Genomic DNA, 18054 nt, shown 5'->3' with positions numbered 1-18054 from the left:
TTTTATAACTACGTTGGAAAACAGGAGTCAAGGACGGCCTGTGTTACCTAATCCACAGCTACACTGAAACTCTTTGAGCCACGCAGCTCTGCCTGTTACAAAAACAAAAGGCCTGTCTTCTCCGACTCTCTCACCCTCACCCTCCAAAAAGAATCGGTTCTTTTTTACACAGCAATGACCACTTTAATTCAAGTTCACGATCTGCTTCCGGGCAGAGTCAGTATCCCCACGGTGGACTCAAACTTGTGACTCCAGGAAGGGGATAAGGAACCCGAGCGCCCAGAGGAACGGCTTCAAATCCAAGGCTCGAAGGAAAGTGACACCACACAATTATCACAACTGGGAATGCCATGTCGCTGGAGGGCGTGTCCGGCAGGACTGGAACATAGCGCGTCGCCGGGACAGGCCAGCCATAGCTGAGGGGGGAGGTAGGGAGCCGCGGCAGGGACCCCGGCCACTCGGCCCCCTCCGCGCAGCCTCGCGCGAAGCCTTGCAGCCTCGGGGCCGCAGCGTCCCCTCCCAACAGTGCCCCCGCGCCGGCGTCCGCAGCCACCCGCACCCTCCGGAAGGCGAATACTCTCCCCTTGCCCCCGGGGCTGAAGGGAAGCGGCTCCGCACGGTCCGGCAGCTCCGAGCCCACCCTCACCAGTCGCTAGATGAAACTGCGCCGGTGGATTCCGCAGGGTCCACATACAGCCACACAGGGACTCATTCTCAGTGAAGCCAATAAGAGAAACCGAAGGGCGCCAGAGGGGCCTGTCCCCAGACCCGGGTCAGTTCTGGAGGCGGCTGCAATACAGCCCAGACTACAGGAATCGGAAAGGGGGATGTGGAGGAGGGACCCGAGCGGGCGGTACTCAGTAATAAGGCGAGCGCTGATTGGCTGGGGCTCGTGTATGCCTCTTGATGATTGGCTGGTGCCTGCCCAGAAGGTTTCGCGTGGCAGCACCTCTGCTGTGGCCTTTTCCCTGGCGGCCCGAAGGAACTTGACCTCGCCGGCCTTGGGGCCGCTGGCTCATTCCAGGGGGCGGGGTAGGGAGAAAGACCTTAGCGGGAGACTCTAGGCCTACAGCGGTGATGGGAGTGTCCCTTTCAAGGCCAGCCATCTCCCAGTTAGAACGTCTTTTCAGGCAGCTGGAGATTCTGTAGAGGGGCTTAAACCCGAGTGGAGAAGGAGACCTGACCAAATGCCTTGGTTACCCGGTCACTACGCAGCAGAAGCCAAGTGCACAGGCGTCTTGCAAACAAGAGCTTCCTCCAATAGCCCTAGTATAGGGTCACTGCAAAGCCAAAGGTGGTGTCTCCGTAGACCCAGCCTCACCCCTCTCTGGCTCGCTATCTACCCAGATTATTTGGCAGTCACTCCCTTGGTCGGAAGGCGTCACTGCCCTCTTAGATCGCCACCGTGGGACTAGCTGCCAGCCCGGGTCACGCCACTCAGTGCCTGATACCAGGCTTGCACTAGATTTTTTCCACTTGAACTCTGAATCTAAAGGCCATTTTAAAAGTGGTCGAGTGAAAAATAGGAGGGATAGTAGCCAATCATCAATACTAGGGTACTGAATGGGAAACCTACTGCTGCTCGAATGCCTAATACAGTAAGCACTCAGTAAATGATTGGTCAAGGAGGAGTAGTGTGACTCAGAACAAACAACACTAGGAGTCACGAGTCGGCTGTACAGCTGTGCCACGTTGTGAATTTTACAAGCCACTGCATCTACCTCATCTCTAAAAGAAAGGAGTTGCACATGTCTTCTTAATGCCCACTGAGCTATACTTGCTCTCATTTGAAGCCTTTTTTGTGGTAGGGTCGATTACTAGCCCAAAGCCACACAGTTGCTTAGCCAAAGAGAAAGGGAGACTAGGACCCAGCCCTCCTGCTACCATTCCCACTACAAAATTGTTTCTTTGCTCTTTGTTCCGAATACCCTACTTCCTACAAAACAAAAACCGGTTTGTAATGTAAAAATTGAGAGATTTTGAAAATAAGCTGGAGTTGTATCGCTGGATATTAGAAAAAAGAAAAGCTACATACAACGACTTTTATATTCACGAACAAAGAAGCCAATAATGGCAAATAAAGCTACTAGTGTAAATAAATGCATTAACCTGTGTTAATAACTTTTCTGTCTCTTACTTGTATCTGGGCAAGTTAATTCACTTTTCTGAAGCCTCGGTTTCCTCATTTGCAAAATGGGAGAAATAATGTATTTTGGGGTTGTGAAAATGTAGTGGTAGAGATATATAGCAGTTAGCAGACAGCCTTAGTAGCACATAATTATTTTTCATAAATAATGCTAATAAATCATTTCTTCAGTGGCTGAATTATTCCAAGCAGGCATTCATTAATTTAAAAATTACGACCAGGCAGGGTGATTCACACCTGTAATATCAGCACTTTGGGAGGCAGAGGCAGGTGGATCACTTGAGCCCAGGCAACACCAGCCTGGGCAACATGGTGAAACCCTGTCTTTACTAAAAATACAAAACAATTAGCCAGGCATGGCGTCACATGCCTGTGGTCCCAGCTACTCAGGAAGCTGAGGTGGGAGAATACTCTGAGCCCTGGGAGGTCAAGGCTGCAGTAAGCCAACATCATGCCACTGCATTCCAGCCGAGGCAACCGGAGTGAGGCCCTGTCTCAAAAAATAATAACGAAATAAAAGTAAAAATTACCAGGTCTCAGGCAATTTCTGGTAAGCACTGGGAATCCAACAGTGAACAAAATTACATGTAGACCCAGATATTCCCAAACTTATTAAATTGCAATGTTTAGAAGGATTACAAAGAATACTGTGATAGATTTAATCTGACTTCCTAAAGATGTGACACATGAACTAAAAAATGAGCGGGAGTTAACTCAGATAACTAGATAACTAGGAGATAAGTACATGAAGCAGGAAAGAAATAACATTTCAAGCCAAGGGATGTAGAATTGCTCCCTTTTTCCAAGGAAAATTAGATGGTTTCAAAGCTACTGATTATTTGCAAAACAAACTATTAAAATAATTAGAAAATGTACAAATGAAATACAAGTAAATGAAAAATACATTGTAGATGTGGTTAGGGAGGAAGAAATCAAAATTAGCCATTTGGTTTGATTTTGTAAAAATATTTTGTGTTTACACATGAAAGAATAGGTCAAAATATATCTACAATGATTGTCTCTGTGATAGATTATGGGTGATTCTTAATTTCTATCATTTTGACTTGTAATTTTCATTGCAATAATTTAAATATTACTTAAATGATTAAAAAATCAAAGTTTGGAAAAATAATTGACTGGAGTTTCTAAAGTAGGCTTTTTTTTTTTTTTTTTTTTTTGAGACTGAGTTTCGCCCTTGTTACCCAGGCTGGAGTGCAATGGAGCGATCTCGGCTCACCGCAACCTCCGCCTCCTGGGCTCAGGCAATTCTCCTGCCTCAGCCTCCTAAGTAGCTGGGATTACAGGCACGAGCCACCACGCCCAGCTAGTTTTTTTTTGTATTTTTAGTAGAGACGGGGTTTCACCATGTTGACCAGGATGGTCTCCATCTCTTGACCTCGTGATCCACCCGCCTCGGCCTCCCAAAGTGCTGGGATTACAGGCTTGAGCCACCGCACCCGGCCCAAAGTAGGCTTAAAGTAAAAAATAAAACCAGAGATGGCTTTAAAAGATTGCAGTGATGGGGGAGGGAGTAGAAAAAGAATAGTACAGGCATCAAGAGTGAAGCACTGCAGAAATGTTTTTAAACCACATGGCATCTATAAATAAACTCTCTAAATGCCATTTTTCCAAAATACATTGGTAGTACTACCCTTTATAATTAAAAGTACTAGGCCGGGTGCAGTGGTTCATGGCTGTAATCCCAGCACTTTGGGAGGACGAGGCTGGTGGATCACAAGGTCAGGAGTTCAAGACCAGCTTGGCCAAGATGGTGAAACCCTGTCTCTACTAAAAACTACAAAAATTGGCGGGGCATGGTGGCAGGCGCCTGTAATCCCAGCTACTCCAGAGGCTGAAGCAGGAAAATCACTTCAACTCAGGCAGCAGAGGTGGTAGTGAGCCAAGGTCATGCCACTGTACTCCAGCCTGGGTGAGAGAGTGAGACTCGTCTCAAAAAAAAAAAAGAAAGAAAGAACAGTACTAACATCATTATATGTATTTTGCTGTCTTTCAAGTTGTATAGGAGTAGGAAATGACAGTGATGGTGCCAGAAAATATTAGAACTCGGTTAGAAACCCAAACCTGATTAGGTACTCCAAGAATGATTATTAGAGGAAGATCAGTAGAGCAGCTGGCCTAGAGATGACTGGAACCTTATTGCTTGGCCTCATTCTCTTCTCCTCCACACCATCTTCCACAGGACAACACTGGTTGACTAGAACTTTCTGACACATACATATATATATATATATATTTTATTGCACTTCAGGTTCTGGGGTACATGTGCAGAACATGCAGGATCGTTGCATAGGTATCTACATGGCAATGTGGTTTGCTGCCTCCATTCTCCTGTCACCTATATCTGGCATTTCTCCCCATGTTATCCCTCCCGAACCTCCGCATCCCTTGCTGTCCCTTCCCTACTCCCCTCCAACAGGTCCCAGTGTGTGATGCTGCCCTCCCTGTGTCCATGTGTTCTCATTGTTCAACACCCGCCTATGAGTGAGAACATGCGGTGTTTGATTTTCTGTTCTTGTCTGACACATACATTAAATACCTCACATAAATCACATATCTCACCTCAGGTTTGCCATTAGGGAAGATAGCACTGAGCCTACTGTCTCAAGCACAAAAATTCCAGGGACCTGATGGACTCATGTCGATTTAGATTAGGTGAGGTGTCAAGGATACTATGATCGACAGCCTCTATTAGAGTCACAGTTAAAGTAGAGTGAAGAGTAGTTCCCCAAAAGAAAGCAGGGTGAGGCAGGCAAAACCATGAGCCACATAGGGTATTTGTGTTCTTTTGGATCCAGGTGTATGGACCCAGCTCCATTCTTCCTATAGAATTATTATATTTCCAATCCTCACTTACAAAAGGCCACCTCCTCACATATCTGTGAAGCCTTTCCAGATGGCCTTTCCTAACGATTATTCCCTTTATACTGCTTCTATCACTTATTCATATCATGTATCACGCTGTTTTATTTTTAAATTTGTTAGTTTTACTAGTAGGACAAGGTTCTAGAGGCAAGCTGCCTGTATATAAAATTGTACTACTATGCTTACTAGCTGTGAGACGTCAGGCAAGTTACATAAACCCTATAGGCCTACTTTCCTCATCTCTGAAATAGGGGTAATGGTATTGCTTTCATAAAGTTCTTAAGAAGTTTAGATGAGATTACATATATGTAAAGCTCTTAGTGCAACTTAATTGACATAACCTGAAATGAACTGCTGGATAAATGTTTCCACCAGATTAAAGGGTGGGATCGGGAAACAAGGAATAACCCACAAGGTGGCAGTATTTGAATACTACTTGAGAATCTTACATTTAAAAGTATAGTCTACCCCAAAAAAATCTCAAGTTCAAGGCAAAATACTGAAGAAATTCAAGGCAAATTCAAAGCCTACATGAAATAAACAGAATTTTGGGAGAAATCAAACCTATAAACTTAGCAGGCTTAGCATTCTATTATAATTAAAACACTGAATTCCCAAAACTTTCCTTTACTATGACTGAAAATGTACCATTTTCCTTTCCCAGCCCATCTTACTTAGAATTGTTTGTATTCCTTCTCTCCTTAGCTAAATAATCAAATCTGTGTTATCACTATTCAGAAGAGAGAGAGAGAGAAGAAAGAAAAAGAGTGGGTTTGATACACAGTAGTTGGAGCCTTATCTTCATTCCATAAATCTCTAGAACTAACAGAAAAGATATACTTAGGCTGGGCACCGTGGCTGACACCTGTAATCCCTGCACTTGGGGAGGCCAAGGCAGGCAGGTCACCTGAGGTCAGGAGTTCAAGACCAGCCTGGCCAACATGGTACAAACCCGACTCTACTAAAAATACAAAAATTAGCTAAGCGTGGTGGCAGATGCCTGTAATCCCAATGTCTCAGGAGGCTGAGGCAGGAGAATTGCTTGAACCTGGGAGACGGAGGTTGCAGTGAGCCAAGATCGCACCATTGTACTCCAGCCTGGGCGACAAGAGCAAAACTCCGTCTCAAAAAAATAAAAATAAAAAAGACATATTTAACATCACTAAACTCATCAGAGCACTGGAAAACAAGACCATTGAAGGCCCAGAAATTATGAACGTATCCTTGAAAAATGGATAAGAGGCTAGATTGGAAGAAGTTACAGCCTGCGGTTTTGTGATATATATTGGTTTTGGTCCACAGTTCCTGGCTCATAACTCCCATAGCCCTTGTTACAGTCTTTTGTTATAAAGTTGGGTGTGTTAGACCTCAGGAGCAGGCCTCTGACCTTCTCTTGCCCTTTTTCCAGTCTAATGTTCCCCACCTTTCTGATTCTGGGTCTTAAGCCCCTCCCATGAGAGTCCCACCCTATACCCTGCGGGAAGGAATGCTGATGTCATGAAGCTTCCATAAAAATCTGAGAGGACAGTGTTCATGAGCTTCCAGATTGGTGAACATATGGAAATTCCTGGAGAGTGGCACACCCAGGAGGGCATGGAAGCACCACACCCCTTCCTCCACACCTCACCCTACCACATCTCTTCATCTGTATCTTCTGTGATATCGTTTATAATAGCCAGGCGTGGTGACTGGTGCTTGTAATCCCAGCTACTCGGGAGCCTGAGGCAGGAAAATCACTTGAACCTGGAAAGCGGAGGTTGCAAGGAGCTGAGATTGCACCACTGCACTCCAGCCTGGGCGACAGAGCAAGACTCTGTCTCAAAATAGAAAAAAGCAATAACTTTTATAATAAACCAGTAAATATAAGTATATCCTGAGTTCTGTGAGCCACTCCAGCAAATTAATAGAGCTCAAAAAAGGAGTCATGGGAACCCCAACTTGAAGCCAATCAGTCAGAAGTTCCAGAGATCTGAACTTCTGACTGATATAAGGGGATGTCAGAGGCATTTGAACTATAGTGACTCCATCTTGAACAGGAGCTGGGTAAAATGAGGCTAAGACCTGTTGGGCTGCATGCCAGAAAGGTTAAGCAAGAATAGTCACAGGATGAGATAGGAGACTGGCACAAGATACAGGAAGAACCTGCTGATAAAGCAGGATGCAGATACGGGGCTCCATGGCTCATGCCCGTAATCCCAGGCACGGGAGGCCTAAGCAGGAGGTTCACCTGAGGTCAGGAGTTTGAGACCAACCTGGCCAACATGGTGAAACCCTGTTGCTACTAAGAATACAAAAAATTAGCTGGGCACGGTTGCAGGTGCCTGTAATTCCAGCCGAGATTGTGCCACTGCACTCCAGCATGGGCAACAAGAGCAAAACTCCGTCTCAAAAAAAATACAATACAATACAAAAAATTAGCACTGGGAGGTAGAGGTTGCAGTGAGCCAAGATCACACACTGCAGCACTCTAGCCTGGACAACAGAGTGAGACTCTGTCTCAAAAAAAAAAAAAAAGAAGGCCGGGTGCGGTGGCTCAAGCCTGTAATCCCAGCACTTTGGGAGGCCGAGGTGGGTGGATCACGAGGTCAAGAGATCGAGACCATCCTGATCAACATGGTGAAACCCCGTCTCTACTAAAAAAAAAAAAAAATACAAAAAATTAGCTGGGCATGGTGGCGCGTGCCTGTAATCCCAGCTACTCAGGAGGCTGAGGCAGGAGAATTGCCTGAACCCAGGAGGCGGAGGTTGCGGTGAGCCGAGATTGCGATATTGCACTCCAGCCTGGGTAACAAGAGCGAAACTCCGTCTCAAAAAAAAAAAAAAAAAAAAAAAAAAAGAAAGAAAGAAAGAAAAGAAAAAAATAAAATGCATAGAAAAGATATAAGCATAATAGAGCTGGAGTGGCTATTATAATAGCAGAAAAGCAAATTTGAGACAAAAATTGTGAGATAGAGGGATACTTGATAATAATAAAAGGGTCAGTTCTTCAGAAGAAATAATGTGCATGCAGTTTTGTTACAGATGTAGTAAAAGAAAAAGAGCAATAATGTGTATATGCCTAATCATAAAGATTTACATTCCTGATAACAGAACTTCCAAATACATGAAGCAAAAATCAACTAAACTAAAAGGAGAAATAGACAATTTCATGATCACAGATTTTAACACTCTGCTCTCAGCAACAGATAGAAGAGTTAAAGGAAAAAAATCAAGAAATTCATGGGTGATTTGAACAGTGCTGTAAACCACCTTGTCCTCTGTTGTGGTTAATGTTATGTGTCAACTTGACTAGGCCACAGGGTGCCCAGACATTTGGTCAAACATTATTCTGTGTGCATCTGTGAGGGTGTTTCTGGGTGCAAGTGAGATTTGCATTGGTAGGCTGAGTAAAGTAGACCACCTTCTTTAATGGGAATAAGCCCCATCCAATCAGGGGAAGGACTAGAACAAAACAGAACTCCTGCATGATTGCTTTAAAGCTGGAACATCAGGTTTTTTCCTGCTTTTAGGCTCAGACTTAAACATGGGCTATTCCTGGGTCTTGAGCCTGCTGGCTTTCATTGTGATACCACAACATCAGCCTTCTACTTCTTAGGCCTTTGGACCAGGACTGGAACTATGCCATTTGCTCTCCTGGATCTCCAGACTGCTGACTGCAGATCTGACTTATGAGTCTCCACAATCACCTGAGCCAATTATTTATAATAAACCTTTCTCTCTCTCTCTCTCTCTCTCTCTCTCTCTCTGTCTCTGTTGTTTTCTCTCTCTCTCTCTCTTTCATCTACACATCCTACTGGTTCTGTTTCTCTGGTGATCTCTGACTAATACAACCTCATTGAAGTTTATAGAGCACCACATCCAAAAAATGCAGAATACATTTTCCTTTCAACTGCATGTGGTATGTTCATCAACATAGATCATATAATGGATCTTAAAATGTCTTAATAAATTTTTAAAAATTGGAATCATACAGGAGTATGTCCTCTGACCACAATGGAACTACATTAGAAATCAATAAAAGTAAGATCTAGGAAAACTTCAAATATGTGTAAATAAACAAAATATTTTAAATAATCCCTTGGTCAAAGAAGAAATCACATAGGAAGTTAGATAGTATTTCACACTGAATGAAAATAAAAATACAACATATCAAAATTTGTATGTTGCATCCAAAGCAATGCCTATTCATAAACATATAGCTCTAAATGCTTATGTTAGTGAAGAAGAGATGTCTAAAAATCAACAACCAAAAGTTCCACATAAATAAGCTAGGAAATAAAAGAACAAAGTAAATCCCAAGGTAAGCAGAAGGAAATAAAGATAACAACAGAAATCAATTAACTAAAATATATGAAGGTAATAGAAAAAATTAGCAAAGCTGTAAATTGTTCTTTGAAAAGATCAGCAAAATTGATCAATTCCTTGATATAATTAGTTATTTAAAAAAGAAAGAAAGAAATATTGACAACCATCAAGATTTTCAAGAGTCTGAGACTGTACCCTACTGTGAAAGCTAACAAGTTAATCTGCCAGAGTTTCATGGAATCTGATTTTTAAATGAGATTCGTAGGTCAGAAACGACCACTTTACCACTCACAGCCAGCAAGCAGCAGGAGCATCACATTTGCGTTCGTTCTTTTAGACCATCAATTCCATGAGAAAGACACAGAGTAGCCCAGGTAGACATTATAAATGCAGTGGGTTGGCATCTCAGTTAAGGAACCTCAGGCTTAGTAACTTAACATGTTATAGTAGTCTGCAAGCAAACCTGCCTGACTTTTACCCCTGAGGTAGAAATTATCTTTATTGTACCAGAAAGTGAAAACAAAACAAAAAATCAATCCATCCTCGACTCTAGAGGGCTCCATTGTCACTATTTACCAAGCTATTTGCTATACAAACATCTTTAAAAGATAACCCCGCCAGAGTGGAGGCTCATGCCTGTAATCCCAGCACTTTGGGAGGCAGAGGTGGGTGGATCATGAGGTCAAGAGATCGAAATCATCCTGACAAACATGGTGATACCCGTCTCTACTACAAATACAAAAATTAGCTGGTTGTGGTGGCACACACCTATAGTTACAGCTACTCGGGAGGCTGAGGCAAGAGAATCGTTTGAAGCTGGGAGGCAGAGGTTGCAGTGAGCCGATATTGCGCCACTGCACTCCAGCCTGATGACAGAGCAAGAGACTCCATCTCAAAAATAATAATAATAATAAAAAAAAGATAACCCCAGCCGGGCACGGTGTCTCACGCCTATAATCCCAGCACTTTGGGAGGAGGAGGCAGGCAGATCACCTGAAGTCAGGAGTTGGAGATCAGCCAAACCAACACGGAGAAACCCCATCTCTACTAAAAATACAAAATTAACCAGGCATGGTGGCAGGCACCTGTAGTCCCAGCTATAGAGGAAGCTGAGACAGGAGAACTGCTTGAACCCAGAAGGTGGAGGTTTCAGTGGGCCAAGATCGCACCACTGCCCTCCAGCCTAAACAACAGAGCAAGACTCCATCTCAAAAAAAAAAAAAAAAAAAAAAAAAAAAGGATATCCCAGAACAAAGGCTGTCAGTGCCTCTACTCACAGGATGTGCAGAAATATGAAGGAACCCATAGGCAATTCATTCCCAACGAGAGCACCAATTATCAATATCAGGAATGAAAGAGCAGTTATCATCACTGATCCCACAGACATTAGAACAAAAAAATAAAATAAGAGAACACTGTGAATAACATTAGGTTAAAAAAAATGTTACCTCTGAGAAGTTGAGGGTAGGGATTGACTGCAAAGGAGTATGTAGAAACTTTCTGAGATTGTAGAAATATTCCATATCTTGATGAAAGTATAGGTTACACAGGGTACATGCCTTTATCATAACTCCACAAATATACACTTAAAATTTGTGCGTTTCATTGTTGCAAATTTTACCTTAAAAGAAAAAAATGATTAACAATACAAACCTTAGTAATTTTATCCTGAATTGGTACAGGGTAAAAATATTTAGAGATAAATGGTCAATATCTGCAATTTACTCTGAAATACATCAAGAAATCTAAGATGCATAAAGGGGTGAACAAATGGGTAGATATGTGATAAAGTGTATTAAAAATGCTAATAGTTTAAATTTGATGGACATATAGTTGTTCATAATGATATTCTTCTAAGTTTATGCTTCAAAATTTCTAAATAAAAAATTAAAAGAAAGAGTCTTAAAAAACATGAACAGTCATATGAAGAGGAGTTGATCAGGAGAATTCACTCAGGGATCATAAGTCGAAAGCCCACAAGAGGACATCTGCAAGCTGGTGTTAGGTGTGGTGAACCCCAAGTTTCTCTTCAAAGAATCAGGGTGTCAGGCCGGGCGCGGTGGCTCACGCCGGTCATCCCAGCACTTTGGGAGGCCGAGGCGGGTGGATCACGAGGTCAAGAGATCGAGACCATCCCGGTCAGCATGGTGAAACCCCGTCTCTACTAAAAATACAAAAAAAAAAATTAGCTGGGCATGGTGGCGCGTGCCTGTAATCCCAGCTACTCAGGAGGCTGAGGCAGGAAAATTGCCTGAACCCAGGAGGCGGAGGTTGCGGTGAGCCGAGATCGCGCCATTGCACTCCAGCCTGGGTAACAAGAGCGAAACTCCGTCTCAAAAAAAAAAAAAAAAAAAACAACCAGAATCAGGATGTCGTATGTTCAGCTCTGCTCGTCATTCTGCATTTTAAAGTGGACCTCCCTTGTCGCTTCACTGAACAACCTTTTCCACCAGGTTTTTGTCTGTGTGTGTGTGTGTGTGTGACGGAGTCTTCCTCCTGTTGCACAGGCTGGGGTGCAATGGCGAGATCTCGGCTCATGTCAGCCTCCACCTCCCGGGTTCCAGAGATTCTCCTGCCTCAGCCTCCCAAGTAGCTGGGATTGCAGACACCAGGCACCAGGCCTGGCTAATTTTTGTAATTTTAGTAAAGATGGAGTATTGCAATGTTGGCCAGGCTGGTCTCAAACTCCTGATTTCGTGATCCGCCCGCCTTGGCCTCCCAAAGTGCTGGGATTGCAGGTGGGAGCCACGGCGTCCGGCCTGATAAAGTGTTTTTAAGGTTCATCCACGTTGCCATATGTACCAGAGGTTCACTCTTTGCTGTGGCTGAATACTATCCCATTGTATGAATAGACTTTTTTTTTTTTTTTTAAAGACAGCATTTCACCATGTTGGTCAGGCTGGTCTTGAACTCCTGACCTCAGGTGATCTGCCCGCCTTGGCCACCACAGTGCTTGGATTACAGGTGTGCAGCACCGTGCCCGGCGAATAGATGTTTTATTTATTTTCTTATTACTTTGAGAGACATGATCTCATTCTGTCACCCAGGCTGCAGTGCAGTGGTGAGATCACAGCTCAGGGCAAGCTTGACCTCCTGACGCCATTGCACCCCAGCCTGGGTAACAAGAGTGAAACTCCGTCTCAAAAAAAAAAACTTAGGACTAGAACATTTATTCCTATGACTCCGTATTAATATTTGTGCTATAATGACAGGTACCTACCATTATCCCCAAAGTTAGACTTTCATACCATTATAACGGTGCTAAATATTAATTTCACCTGGAAACGCACAGGAAGAGGAATGATGAACAAGGTCCCTGATCACGCCTGTAATCCTAACACTTTGCGAAGCCGAGGCAGGTGGATCACAAGGTCAAGAGTGTGGGTGGCCGGGCGCGGTGGCTCACGCCTGTAGTCCCGGCACTTTGAGAGGCAAAGGAGGGCTGATCACTTGAGGTTAGGAGTTCGAGACCAGCCTGGCCAACATGGTGTAATCCCATCTCTATTAAAAATAGAAACATTAGTTGGGCATGGTTACACATGCCTGTAATCCCAGCTGCTTAGAAGGCTGAGGCGGGAGAATTGCTTGAACCCGGGAGGCGGAGGTTGCAGTGAGCCGAGATTGTGACATTGCACTCCAGCCTGAGTGACAGAATGAGAGTCTGTCTCAAAAAAAAAAAAACGAGTGTGGGTAACCCCCCCATGTGGGCACCGAGGAAGGAGAACTAACCAGATCCTTGGCACAATCAGTGCCTGAAGAATATCTTAGTTTACAGTATTATTACTCAGTTATTTCCTTTATATAAGCCTTTATATATAGTTACATATTATAGTTGCAACATTAGTGAAAAAAAAAACAAAAACATGAACAGTCATGTATCACTTAACAATGGAGACAGACTCTGAGAAATGTGTCATTAGGCACTTTTGTCATTGTGCCCACATCATTGAGTATCCTGACACAAACCTAGATGATATTGACTACTACACACCTATGCCATGCGGGATAACCTATTATTCCTTGACTACAAACTTGTACGCTATGTTACTGTACTGAATACTGTCGGCAATTGTAACCCAATGGTAAGTATTTGTGTGAGGAAACGTATCTAAACATAGAAAAAGTACAGTAAAAATATGGATTATAATCTTATGGGAGCACTGTTGTATTATGTGCTGTCTTTGACCAAAATGTTGTTATATGGCATGTGGCAGTAAATCAGTTACAATACATGAACCTTATTTGGATCATAATTTGGACACATACGCTGTAAAACCAAATAGTATGACAAACTAGAAAAAATTTGAACATTGGCTTGTTACTTGTTTATTGTTTTTAAATATTTATTTATTTATTTATTTATTTATTTATTTTGATAAAGAGTCTCACTCTGTTGCCCAGGCTGGAGTGCAATAATGCCATCACAGCTCACTGCAACCTCCGCCTCCCAGGTTCAAGCAATTCTCCTGCCTCAGCCTCCAAAGTAGCTAGGGTTACAGGCACTCACCACCATACCTGGCTAATTTTTTGTGTTTTTAGTAGAGAGGAGGTTTTATCATGTTGGCCAGCCTGGACTCGAACTCCCGACCTCATATGATCCACCCATCTCAGCCTCCCAAAGTACTGGGTTTGCTGGCATGAGCCACTGCACCTGGCCTATTTATTGTTTTTAAGCCTTTGTAAAGAGAAGCTGTTGGTCCTGAGCTCCATAGTCCCTCCCCCTTACCACTTCAGGGCATGCTACCCTGAATTTAGCAGCCACCAACTGCATTTTTTTGCCTGAAGCCTTTGCCTGCTGAAGTCTTCTTTGCCTGCCCCTGTGGCTTTCTGCAAGTGCTGAGGAGGTAATGCTTGCCAGATGCAGCCTTCTGCAAAAGTCTTAGAATCTTCCCTTCTCTGTCTCACTCCCTTCACTTCCCCACTGGTGTTTCCCTCTCTCAAACAGACAACTTGCATTCCAATTTTTTTTTTTTCATTCCAATTTTTGTCTTTGTTTCAGCTTCTGGAAGAACCCAAAACATAACATTGGAATAATAGCATTTCAGTTATTTTAAAAAAAAAAAAAAAAAAAAAAAAAAGACTTTTTCAGTTTTAGAGATATTTACTGAAATATTTACAGATAAAGTTATATTACTTGGGATTTGTTTCAAAATACAAGTGTTAGTGAGGAGAGTGGATGAAAGTATAGATGAAAAAAATGTCAGCCAAGCCCAGTGGCTTACATCTATAATCCCAGCACCTTGGAGGCCAAGGCAGGTGGATCACCTAAGGTGAGGAGCTCAAGACCAGCCTGACCAACATGGTGAAACCCTGTCTCTGTTAAAAACACAAAAATTAGCTAGGCGTGGTGGTAGGCATCTGTAATCCCAGCTATTTGGGAGGTTGAGGCAGGAGAATCACTTGAACCCGGGAGGCAGAAGTTGCAGTGAGCCGAGATCATGCCATTGCACTCCAGCCTGGGCAACAGAGCAAGTTTCCGTCTCAAAAAACAAAAATCAAAAAAAGAAAACAAAAAAAATAAAGAAAAAGAAAAAAATGTCAGGATGATAATTGTTGTCACTCAGTGCTCAACATGGTTGTTCATTATACACTTCTGTCTACTTTGTATATGTCAGACATTATATTGCAAATGATCTGTAGGAGATAAAACTAATAAAAAGAAGATCTGTTTGGAGGCTTGGGCACAAACTGTTGCCTGGGCTCTGACAAGCAGCCTCACCTAAGGAAGACATTAGTTTAAAAGCCGACCAGAGAATTTGCACAGGAATATTCAGAGCTACATCATGTTTGTAATAGGCCTAACTGAAAATATCTGGTGTGTCCTTTAGTGGGTGAATGCTTAAATAAGCTATGGCTTACCTGTACCATGAATGGTGCTCAACAACAAAAAAGGAACCAATTATTGATACACACAACCTAGACGGACCTCAAGCAACATACTGAGTGAAAAAAAAAATCTCATTTATATATTCTTAAAATGACAAAGTATAGAGATAGAGATAGATTCATGGTTGCCAGGGGTTTGGGAAGCAAGAGGTAGACATGACTATAAATAGGTAGCATGAATGAGATAATTGTGGGAACGATCTTGTGCAGTATCTTTTTTTTTTTTTTTTTTGAGACGGAGTCTCACTCTGTCACCCAGACTGGAGGGCAGTGGCAGGATCTTGGCTCACTGCAACCTTTGCCTCCTGGGTTCAAACAGCCCTCCCACCTCAACCTCCCAAGTAGCTGGGATTGCAAGCATAAGCCATCACACCCTGCTAATTTTTTTGATTTTAGTAGAGACAGTGTTTGACCATATTGGCCAGCTGGTCGCGAACTCTTGCCTCAAGTAATCCACCTGTGTTGGGCTCCCAAAGTGCTGGGATCACAGGTATAAGCCACTGAGCCTGGCCAAGGACTACTGCTTGTGCAGTATCTTGATTATAGTGGTGGTTATATGATTCTACACACTTGCATAGAACTGTACACACACACACACACACACACATACACACAATGAGTGCCTAGAGGAAAATCTGAAGTCAGTGGATTGTACTAATATAAATTTCTGTATTTAGTACAAGCCCAGTGGCTCACATCTGTAATCCCAACACTTTGGGAGGCTGAGGTGGATGGATCCCTTGAGCCCAGTAGTATGAGAACAGCCTGGACAACATAATGAGATCCCGTCTCTGCTAAGAATACAAAAAAGAAACTGGACCCCTTCCTGACACCTTACACTAAAATTAACTCCAGATGGATTAAATACTTAAACATAAGACCAAACACCATAAAAACCCTAGAAGAAAACCTAGGTAAAACCATTCAGGACATAGGCATAGGCAAGGACATCATGACTAAAACAACAAAAGCATTGGCAACAAAAGCCAAAATAGACAAATGACAAATTAAACTCCAGAGCTTCTGCACAGCAAAAGAAACAATCATTAGAGTGAATCGGCAACCAACAGAATGGGAAAAATTTTTGCAATCTACCCATCTGACAAAGGGCTAATATCCAGAATCTACAAAGAACTAAAACAGATTTACAAGAAAAAAACAAACCCATTCAAAAGTGGGCAAAGGATATAAACAGACACTTTCAAAAGAAGACATACATGAGGCCAACATATGAAAAAATGCTCATCATCATTGGTCATTAGAGAAATGCAAATCAAAACCACATTGAGATACCATCTCATGCCAGTTAGAATGGTGATCATTAAAAAATCTGGAGACAACAGATGCTGGAGAGGATGTGGAGAAATAGGAACACTTTTACACTGTTGGTGGGAGTGTAAATTAGTTCAACCATTGTGGAAGACAGTGTGGCAATTCCTCAAGGACCTAGAAATAGAAATTCCATTTGACCCAGCAATCCCATTACTGGGTATATATCCAAAGGATTATAAATCATTCTATTATAAAGACACATGCACACGTATGTTCATTGGGGCACTGTTTACAATAGCAAAGACATGGAACCAACCCAAATACCCATTGATGATAGACTGGACAAGGAAAATGTAGCATATATACACCATGGAATACTATGCAACCATAAAAAATGATGAGCTCATGTCCTTCATAGGGACATGGATGAATCCGGAAACCATCATTCTCAACAAACTGACACAAGAACAGAAAATTAAACACCACATGTTCTCACCCATAGGCAGGTGTTGAACAATGAGAACACATGGACATAGGAAGGGGAGCATCACACACTGGGGTCTGTTAATGGGGACTAGGGGAGGGACAGTGAGGGGTAGGGAGTTGGAGAGGGATAACATGGGGAAAAATGCCAGATATAGGTGATGGGGATGGAGGCAGCAAACCACATTACCATGTATGTACTTATGCAACAATCCTGCATGTTCTACACATGTACCCCAGAACCTAAAAAGCAATTTTATATATATTATATATACATATATACATATATATATATATACACACAAAAAAATACAAAAATTAAAAAATTAGTCAGGTGTGGTGGCATCCACCTATAGTCTCAGCTACTGGAGAGACTGAGGTAGTGGGAGAATCACCTGAGCCTGGTGAGTTCAACGCTGTGATAAGCAGTGATCATGCCACTGCATTCCAGCCTGGGCAACAGTCAGATCCTGTCTGTATTCTGCACTTTTAATTTGTACCACATGTAAGATGTAACTATGGAGTGAATGTGGGTGCGGGGTACCAGCAACCTCTATAAACCATTTTTTTGCAACTTCCTGATAATCTACAATTATTTCAAAATTAAACATCTTTTGAAAAGTAAAGAAATGGAAATAATTTTTTTTCTGATGAAAAAATATATGTAGTTAGAATTCACCCTCTAGATGCACTTTAGATGATCCCAATTTTGTTGGCAACACCCAAAGCATCGTAATCAGGACCCAATCAAACATATGCCTTATCTCCATCAAGCCTAATCAGGGTGTTCACCTGGCCACATCAGTGTCATAGAGCTTCTTCACAGCCAGTTTTGTTTGGTGCTTGTTGGCTTTAACATCCACAACGAAACCAAGTGTGTTGCTGTACCTGCCCAATGGGTTCACCTTGCCTGCTGCCTAGACAAAGCCAATTTATCGAGACAGGGGAACTGCAGTAGAAAAAGAGGAATTCATGGAGAGCTGGCTGTACAGGAGAACAGAGTTTTATTATTGCTCAAATTAGTCTCCCTGAGTATTTGGGGATCAGAGTTTTTAAGGATTACTTAGTGGGTCGGGTCA

At 42.7% G+C, this 18054-nt stretch overlaps 1 protein-coding gene and 1 long non-coding RNA gene across 2 annotated transcripts in view; both read right to left on the bottom strand.

Moving 5' to 3' along the window:
* IBTK (inhibitor of Bruton tyrosine kinase) overlaps positions 1–851 on the bottom strand; it is an 86340-nt gene extending 85489 nt beyond the window's left edge. The window contains exon 1 of the mRNA XM_003922980.3: positions 647–851. The gene's annotated coding sequence lies outside the window, so the exon portion shown is untranslated. The remainder of the gene's footprint in view (positions 1–646) is intronic.
* Positions 852–10666: 9815 nt separating this feature from the next.
* The window catches only part of LOC141584292 (uncharacterized), a 98239-nt gene continuing 90851 nt past the window's right edge, over positions 10667–18054 (bottom strand). The window contains exon 5 of the long non-coding RNA XR_012517255.1: positions 10667–10955. This is a non-coding gene — a long non-coding RNA (uncharacterized LOC141584292). The remainder of the gene's footprint in view (positions 10956–18054) is intronic.

This window comes from Saimiri boliviensis, chromosome 4 (genome assembly GCF_048565385.1).
Source record: "Saimiri boliviensis isolate mSaiBol1 chromosome 4, mSaiBol1.pri, whole genome shotgun sequence".
In the NCBI taxonomy this organism is placed as follows: Eukaryota; Metazoa; Chordata; class Mammalia; order Primates; family Cebidae; genus Saimiri; species Saimiri boliviensis.
This window is presented reverse-complemented; position numbering and strand designations above follow the sequence as displayed.